Here is a 9,949-nt window from a genome sequence, read left to right on the forward strand (position 1 = left end):
TCGTAGAATATTCCGAAGGAATCTTACCTGTAAATGGATGGATTCGTCGTTCTTACCAAGTTTCTGACTTAGAGTAGTCCACTCCCAGCCAGGTTTCGATCTCGGAGCCTGGTTAGCATACAATATGAAGAAATAGGGTTTGTTTAAGGTTTCTTAGAATATTCTGAAGGAATCTTACCTGTAAATGGATGGATTCGTCGTTCGTACCAAGTTTCTGACTTAGAGTAGTCAACTCACGTCCAGGTTTCGATCTCGGAGCCTTGTATGCATACAATATGTAGAAGTAGGGTTTGTTTAAGGTTTCGTAGAATATTCCGAAGGAATCTTACCTGTAAATCGATGGATTCGTCGTTCTTACCAAGTTTCTGACTTAGTAGTCCACTCGCGGCCAGGTTTCGATCTTGGAGCCTGGTTTGCATCCAATATGCATAAATAGGGTTTGTTTAAGGTTTCGTAGAATATTCCGAAGGAATCTTACCTGTAAATGGATGGATTCGTCGTTCTTACCAAGTTTCTGACTTAGAGTAGTCCACTCCCAGCCAGGTTTCGATCTCGGAGCCTGGTTTGCATACAATATGCAGAAATAGGGTTTGTTTAAGGTTTCGTAGAATACTCCCAAGGAATCTTACCTGTAAATGGATGGATTCGTCGTTCTTACCAAGTTTCTGACTTAGAGTACCCCACTCGCGGCCAGGTTTCGATCTCGGAGCCTGGTTTGCATACAATAAGGAGAAATAGGGTTTGTTTAAGGTATCGTAGAATACTCCCAAGGAATCTTACCTGTAAATCGATGGATTCGTCGTTCTTACCAAGTTTCTGACTTAGTAGTCCACTCGCGGCCATGTTTCGATCTTGGAGCCTGGTTTGCATCCAATATGCATAAATAGGGTTTGTTTAAGTTTTCGTAGAATATTCCGAACGAATCTTACCTGTAAATGGATGGATTCGTCGTTCTTACCAAGTTTCTGACTTATAGTAGTCCACTCCCGGCCAGATTTCGATCTCGGAGCCTGGTTTGCATACAATATGGAGAAATAGGGTTTGTTTAAAGTTTCGTAGAATACTCCCAAGGAATCTTACCTGTAAATGGATGGATTCGTCTTTTTTACCAAGTTTCTGACTTAGAGTAGCCCACTCGCGGCCAGGTTTCGATCTCGGAGCCTGGTTTGCATCTAATATGCAGAAATAAGGTTTGTATAAGGTTTCGTGGAATATTCCGAAGGAATCTTACCTGTAAATTGATGGATTCGTCGTTCTTACCAAGTTTCTGACTTAGAGTAGTCCACTCCCAGCCAGGTTTCGATCTCGGAGCCTGGTTTGCGTACAATATGCAGAAATAGGGTTTTTTTAAGGTTTCGTAGAATATTCCAATCTTACCTGTAAATGGATGGATTCATCGTTCTTACCAAGTTTTGTGCGTGTTTAAGGTTTCGTAGAATGTTTCCATGGAATCTTACCAGTAAATGGTTGGATTCATCGTTTTTGTGGACTTTCAGACTTCTTGTTCATAGTTTGTAAGTCGTTATACTGAACTTGAAGTTTGGATCGACACTGAGCTTCATATTCATCAATTTCGGTGATGTATCATGCTAATTTTGAAGTCAGAACCCTCTCAGAGCTTCGTGGTTCATAGATTATAGGCCATTATACCAAGTTTGAAGTTCGAATCGACATTGAGCTTCATATATATCTATTTTGATGATGTATCATGCTAAGTTTGAAGTCAGAACCCTCTCAGAGCTTCTTGGTTCATAGTTTGTATGTCGTTATACCACATTTGAAGTTTGAATCGACATTGAGCTTCATATTTATCGATTTGTATGATATATCATGCTATTAATGTGAACTAAAGCTACTTCATGACATGTATGACTAGTCAAAATTACTTCATGACCTATGTAACTAGTCGAAATTCAAACCGGAAGCACAAAGAGAAAGCACAAAAGCACAAAGAAACACACCAATTATCGGATTTATTCATATTTTTTTTGGATTTTTTTCGTGTCGAAGGTTGATAATCAAACCGAATACATGAGCTCGTATTAGCACAAAATGAAACACATACTTCTCAATCCGCATGAGCATCCTAAATACAATCTCAACCGTCAAGATCTTTTCTTAATCCGTATGAGCATCTCAAATACAATCTCAACCGTCCATCATTTTCATTCGGATTCACTCTTTTCTTCTTTTTTTTTTCCGAAGCATAACCCTCCTTCAACCACTCGAACCCAATTCCTATCTGTTTTTCTCTCAATCACCACCGCTGAAGAACACCTCTACTCCACAGATGACGGCGGCGCTTCATCACCACCGCTGCTCTTCTCTCGACCCCTCTTCTTCATCATCTTCTCTCAATCTCTCTCTTTAACTCCCCCTTTCTCTCATCCGCAACAGTCAATAGTAGCAGCTCATCAAATCCAGATCTGAACCAAATTCTAATCAACCCTATCACTGATTCAAGTTACACAAAACCAAATTTCTTCTCGGTAACAATCAATGGCGGACCTAACTCAAGTTTCCTTCAAATATTCATCACATAACTCAATTCTTCCATCTCTAGAAGTTCTCGATTCATCAAAATCTTCTTCTCAATCTAGAACCTCATCCCAATTCCCATAACCGAACCCTAGATTTCAAAAAAAAAATAAAAACCCCCCGAATCTCAATGTTGAGCTGAAAAAAACAAACCCTAGATTTCAAAATCAAAATCAAAATCTCTGAGCTCAATTGGGGACGATGAGTTTGTGGTTGAATGGTTGATGTTTTAGCTGGGTAGAGTCTGAGTTGACAACCGAAATAGTGAAATTCTATGGGTGATTTGGATGAATTCTGGCAGTAAATGGTACCATTGGTCTGTGAGGTTCTGTTTGAGAGAAGACAAGAGTTTTTGAAGTTAATTCAAGCATAGATGCAGATGAATAACTCAGGGAGGATATGGAAATCGAAATGAGGGTTTCTGAGCTTCAACTGAAAACAGAGATGGGTTCGATTGATTGCCTCATATAGATAGAAGACATGAGAAGATTTATGAAGAACTAGGGTTCTATTGTGTTGGAGGATTTATGAAGAACTAGGGTTCTACTGAAATGGTGGTACTGAGAATGGAAGTTGGATAATGTGCAGCTGAAAAGGAGGATGTTGCTGTGATTATTAGCGTGATGCAGTAGTGGTGGATATTGACCGAGAGTTAGAAGAGTTTTTCACGAGATTAATGGATGCTTTTACAGCTGCGAGATAAGCAAGAGAAGACAAAACCAGTGCCACTGATGCTTTTACGTCAAGCCTGGCTTGCCAATATTCTTGTTCAATTACTCTGATCGAAAAATCCATGGAATATATGAAGCTGCAAGCAATGGGGAAATAAATATCAACCCATATGGATGGAGTGAAGGTGGTCAAGCAAACTCAATTCCCTGCACAGGTATCTCAATGTAACTGCTAGAATTTATTATTTTCTTTGGTTATTAACAGGCAATGGGATTTTTTCTTTGTTGTTGTGAAATTGGAGGTTATGTAGAAAAATTTGGGCCTTCACTGAACCATATAGTTGTGTTTTAATGGTTTTATGGATATGTCTTTTGTAGATCAACAATTGAGATAAATACAGCAGAACAAGAAAATGTAGATTATAATGTACAGGTTTGGGCCTGCTAAAGAGAATCGTATTCTCTACTCACTGCAACTAATGGTATTTTATTTAGGAGCTTTATTCGGAGCCAACTGATGCAGTTCTCATCTTGGTAGACCATGTAAGTTGTCTCCTTCATCTAGTATAGAAGCATACAACTCAGTATAGTGAGACAGCTGAATTAAATATGTTATGTTCTGATATTTTTGTGTTACTCTTTCGTATTACTTACCAGATATGTTGGAAAATGTTTGTAGGTACAAAGTTTCGGAATTAGAGTTACTGATCATGTGTAATCTGAGAATTTAGGAGAAGATAAGAGGATTTTGCATGGATACATATAGTTCCCAATTCTCAGGCTGTGGCGCATGAAAACATGATTGCGAGGCAACGACAGTTAAGAAAAAGGAATTTAGGTAACTCACTCTGTCTCTCTCTTTCTCTTAGTTCTTTAGATTACTAATTTCAACTTATAGTTGATTCTTCCTGCCAATCTTACATTCTCAAGAGTTACGACAACAATGCAACTTAGTTACATAACCACTTCTAGGACAATGATACTGCTAAGGGAGCTAGTATTGCTTTGTGCAATGATGTTGTGCTTATTTCAGTATGGGTGAAGAAGCTGTGTTTGACCTTTACTGTTTTGTTGTAGGAAGACTGGTGGAGATGAGGAACGGATGATAGCTACTGCAGCTTACATGAAGCTTAAATGGCAGGGCCTTCAGAAGAAGGTTGTCTTTCTCTTAGTTCTTTGTTATTGTTATTACAGATCTCAACACCTGCCATTGCACATGGTGAGCTCCTTATTCTTATTAGTGTGAATTAGTGCATATGTTGCTTTTTCACATTATCAAATAAATTGTTCAAACTTGCCTTTCAAATGAGTGAATCATTTTATCAGAAGAATATTTTAGACCATGCCTTTGATGTACAGAAATGGGATCAGTTTATTCATAATATGAACGACCCATAGTTTGCTTGAGGATGATCTGTGAGCTTATACAATCATTTTTTTTTTGTTTCAGGTTCAACACTGGTGTCAACCGATGCTACTGCCCTTCGGACGAGGTTTCCAAGAGGGCATTGGTTTTCCAGTTAGGCCCTCGTTTTATCGGCCTGTAAAGAAACCTGCAATAGCTCTCGGTGAAGCACTATCCAATGCAGAACTTGGTAAACCAATTGGACAGATTATCATCATATGTGGCAGGAACAAAATCTTAGCTTCTACACTAGAAACTGGTTCATGGTTTCAGTTTGATATTGAAGTTTTGAAGACTGCTGCTGCTATAGATGAATGTAACTGGTGGTGTTAACTGTTGCCATCAGTTGAGAACAAAAACAACAAGTTTTGGAGATTCAGGATGTAAATGACAGAACTTATGATCTGGCATACAGTGTGTGATTACTGCTCATGTGGATGATGCTTATGTCTACATGCAAACTTCAGAGTTCAAGTATGTTAGTAATGTTGTCGGATGTTTTATTACATGGCCCAAGGATCGATTAGTGTTCCCATAGACATCTTCATAATATTTTTGGAGTGTGTTTAGAAAAATTAAATTTTGTATCACTGCCATTTTTTTGAATGTATGTGGTTAACACTAGTAGGTTAACTTGAATGAATGTAAGTGTATTGCACTGGCAGGTTAATGTAAATGTGAAATACTTTCGGCAATCCAGTTTCAGCTATAATTTTTTTTTTCAAAATAGTTTTATGCACACAACTTCTAATAAAAGTTGTAGTTACACATTCATTTACAGACAACAGAAGTTGTTACTCCAAATATTACAACAGTTAAGGGTATTGTAAAAAAAAATCTTGCAACATAAGTAGGAGTTGTTCAGTATAGTTTTACAACTCTAGGAAGTGTAATGATAGTAGTATTCACAATACTAATCGATGTTGTCTTCCAGTTTTCGACTACGAAACAGTTAATTTACAACATAAGTTTGTGTTGTCCAAGATAGTTCGACAATTCATACAAGTGTTGTGCAAATATTATTCATAATACTGGTAATTGTTGTTGCATATGTTTCTACGATATGCTACTTATGCTGTCCACGATTGTTCTACAATACAAGCAAGAGTTATGTTAGGTTATCAAAAAAAATCGAAAGAGAATCACAACATTGACAAACTATTGTCGAACCATGAATCACATCACCCTTTACAACACTTGTCAACCATTGTAGAAAAACTTGGACTTTCTACTATACCCCCGTTCCACAATGCATGAAATGGAGTTGTCGTAGGGGTACTGCAACTCTTATCTTGTGTCGTCAATGATGATTTTTCCCGTAGTGCAAAAGCCACACAAAAAGATGCACGAAATCCATTTCTTTGTCTACCTCTCGAACCTAAGTTCTCTAAGACTGCAGATTAAAAAGACACTATAATAACCTGAAGAGCGTTGATTAACATATAAATAGGAGCCAGGCGAAGATATTTTTGGTAGTGGTACAGTTAAAAATAACTTGTCATCTAAAGTAGTACACGGATAGGTGGCCAAAAATGTACTATTTTGGTTTTTTTCTTCGTTTAGCCAAATTAAAAAGAATTCCTGAGCAAAATGACAATGTATAACGTATGCGTATATGTAGGAATAGAATATCGCACATGTGTTATATGAGAGTAAAGGACAATCAGGTGTGTGCGAAGTTCATCGCTCAGCTGAGATGTGGTGACGTATTAAATGATGTCAGCCTAGTCACAAGTAAAGTGTGAAGATCTGTGCGAAGCTTGTGGAGTCTGCGAATATAACTAATGTACATGTGCAATAATAACGCACAGGGATTCCGAAAATAAAGGATATCTTAGCTGTCATCCACTATGTAATACCCTATATAAAGAGTAGATGGTTCATGTAAAGGGAAAGTTCTCTTTAGAATCCTTGGTCAAGAAATCAGGAGAGAGAAAGATTATAGAGAGAGAGTAAACTTAGAGTTTCCATTATCTTGTAATTGTTCTTGTGATTTTGATTAATAAAGAGATGATTTACATTGAGATCGGTTGATCATTGTTAGATTCTCATACTTGTGTGGTTGTAGGATTTCCTGCGACTACATCTGGCGCTAGAAACATCTCGGAGTGATAAATCATGTTGGTGAATTTGTTTAGAGATTCAATCTCAGAAAGAATGAGTAATGGTGTGAATTGGATCCGTTATAGAACAAACGGCAGCAAGAAGGAGTGCAAGAATTGCTGAGAGAAGAAGATGTGAAATTCCAGATCAACCAGAGATGAAAGAAAGAAATATTCAAAGAAACGAAGATACAATTGGTCATCAACGTATACAAGAACTGAACAATCCTATCGATTATGATAGAGTAAGCGTGCATACTTCACAAACTGATTCTACCGAAGAAGAGGATCAAAGAACTGCAGGAACGGGAATAATAGAAGGAAACGAAGATAATATAACAATTGTAGAATTGAGGCAAAGATTGATTACAGAAAGGCGTAGAGAAGATGAAATACGTGCGAATTTAATACGACAAAATGATAATTTGAGAGAAGAGAATCTTAGATTGCAAGATCAGTGATCCAGAAGTGCAACAAACACAAAATCAAGATCAATAACCAGTAGAAGTTTATCAAGACAAAGTCAATCTAATGAAGGACATGCAAGAAGGGAAAGAAATTTAGGCGAAAACTTCCAATTAGATGACAATCTACAAGATCAGCGTGAAGTGAGACGAACCGAGAAACAATTGGAATATGATCGATATGAACAGCCACAAAAACATCATCGCAGACGAGAAGATCAAAGGATTGACATATATCAAAATGTTGGGGAACACCATCGCATACGTCATGAGAGAGATAATAATGATGAGCATGTTCCAGAACACGGGAGAATTATATTGCATGGTAGAGAAATGTTAAGAGATCAATATGCACACGAAGTCGAAGAGGAAAGAAATAATGAACTCCGTGAACGTGAAAGAGATGAAAGAGAAAGGCGTAGACAAATAAGAGAGGAAACTGAAGAAAGAGAGATACAGGAAGCCATGTGACAGAATAATCATGAGAATAGATTGAGACAAGCGAAACTAAAAAGGCCTATGAGATATGATTTAGATCAATCTATGAGTGAGGAAATTCTTAAACAAATGGCATAATTACGAAGAATGATGGATGTCCGAAAAAATGGTGGAAGAAGACAGTTAGAAGAAGCGGTAGAGGAAGCTGAGAAAACACCTTTCGTAAGACACATAAAAATTGCAATAATACCATCCAAGTGTACTTTACCTACATTCACTCATATTTTTGATAGAACCACGTGCACAATACAACATATAAAGTCTTATAGCCGATCTTTATTTCAGTGGGAAGGGAATGATACAATGTTGTGTAAATATTTCCCAACAAGTTTAACTGGAGAAGCATTACAATGGTTCGAGGGGTTTCCGGTAGAAACTATAAGATCTTTTCATCACCTACATAACATATTTTTGGGGAAGTATGTCAGCAATAACATGTCAAGACCAGGAATTGAAACAGCGTTTGGGCTTCGCATAAGGATTAATGAAAGTCTGCGACATTTGACAACACATTGGAGAACCATGTGTAGTGAAATGGGAAGACGAGTAGATGAACGAAATATTATATTATCTTTTATCAATGCTCTCTTCCCTATAGACTTATTGTATACACAAATCTTTAGGATAAAAGACACCATAACTATGTCGGAACTGCGAGAATTTCAAGAAGAATATATAGCTTTAGACGAGAAGCAGGGAGATATGAGTCTTACCCGGTTGTGATGAGTCATGCGAATGAGAATGCAAGTTTACTTCTAAGGATAACGAATGCAGTTGCGAGTACATCTCAAGGAAATCAGGGAAATAAAAGAACAGAGGTAGAACAAAAGCTAGTAGGCATGGGCAGTGCAGATCAAGAAGAGTTTGAAAGAGAATACAAAGAAAAAAACTTCAAAATCAGGAAGGAAATAACAAAATATAAATAATAGATAATCAACAAGAAAGTTATGGAGGTCAAAAACAACAACAACAACATCCATATTATAATAAGAGACAAGGAAACCAAAAAAGAGTTTGGGAACAGATAATACAACAATAGATAAAATCTGGGAAGCTGTTATTTTAATGGAGATATTCCTGAGCCCTTCAATTTGGGAGATGAACCACCACCAAGACGAAGAAGTCAAGATTTCTGTGCGTACCATCGCTTTCATGGTCACACAATACATAATTGTAGAAATGTGAGGAAGATTATAATGCGAATTATAGAGCAAGGAAAATTAAATCACCTCTTAGTACAACAACAACAACATTTACTACCACCACCACCACCACTTGGAGGCAACACAGATAAAGGGAAAAACACATATGTGATTGAAGTGGATGTGAAAGCCAAGAATTTATATTGCAATTCAATCATTCATTCTTTCAAAAACATCGAAGACTTTCATGATAATATCTTAAGTCGGGTGCATGCGAGAGATACTGATGGACGAGAAACATTCAACCTTGCGAAGATATCACCATTAAAAGATTGGCAAAGACTATCATTCAGCGCTGAAGAGACACCAAGAGGAGGAGAACCACATTAGAATCCATTAGTGGTAAATCTAGGCATTAATCCCAAAGCAAAATTAGAAGAAGATGATGAGGAAGAAGATGATGCAAATGTATGGGAAATTGATAGAATACTTATAGATCCAAGAAGTTCGGTCGATATCCTCTTTTATCATACATATAAGACCATGGGAGGAAAAGATAACGAACTAATTATGTCCACTTATAAGATATATGGATTCAATGGTACTGCTAATAAGCCCAAAGGAGAGGTGTCAATGTGAATCCCTCTGAAGAGTCTATCTACAAAAATCACATTCTGTGTTGTTGATGTTGCATCTCCTTATAATGCTTTGATTGGAAGACCATGGTTGCACGATATTTTTGGGGTAGCTTCGACATTTCATCAATGCATAAAATTCCCATTACCTCAAGGTCTTGGAATAATAAGGGGAGATCCAAACATAGGAAAAAGCTGCCAAGAAATTGATGTGGATAAGTGCGAAGAAAGAGATAATAAGCGAAGAAACTGGAAGAAACATGTTAAAGACAATCAAAGGGGTGAAAGGCTAATGGTCGATGTGGTGTTTAGAGTTGGAATGGTTATAAAGAATGATACTGAGGTAGAATCTTCTGAGAATGCTCGCATCAAGAAATATAGAAAGATTACACCTTAAAGGAAAAGGTGGAGGTGGAAGTATGAGTCATTGTGTGGTTGTTCGCACACTATGAAAAACCTATGCGAATTAAATCCCTATGAAGCGTCTGCGAACT

Source organism: Papaver somniferum, chromosome 8 (genome assembly GCF_003573695.1).
Source record: "Papaver somniferum cultivar HN1 chromosome 8, ASM357369v1, whole genome shotgun sequence".
Taxonomy (NCBI): Eukaryota; Viridiplantae; Streptophyta; class Magnoliopsida; order Ranunculales; family Papaveraceae; genus Papaver; species Papaver somniferum.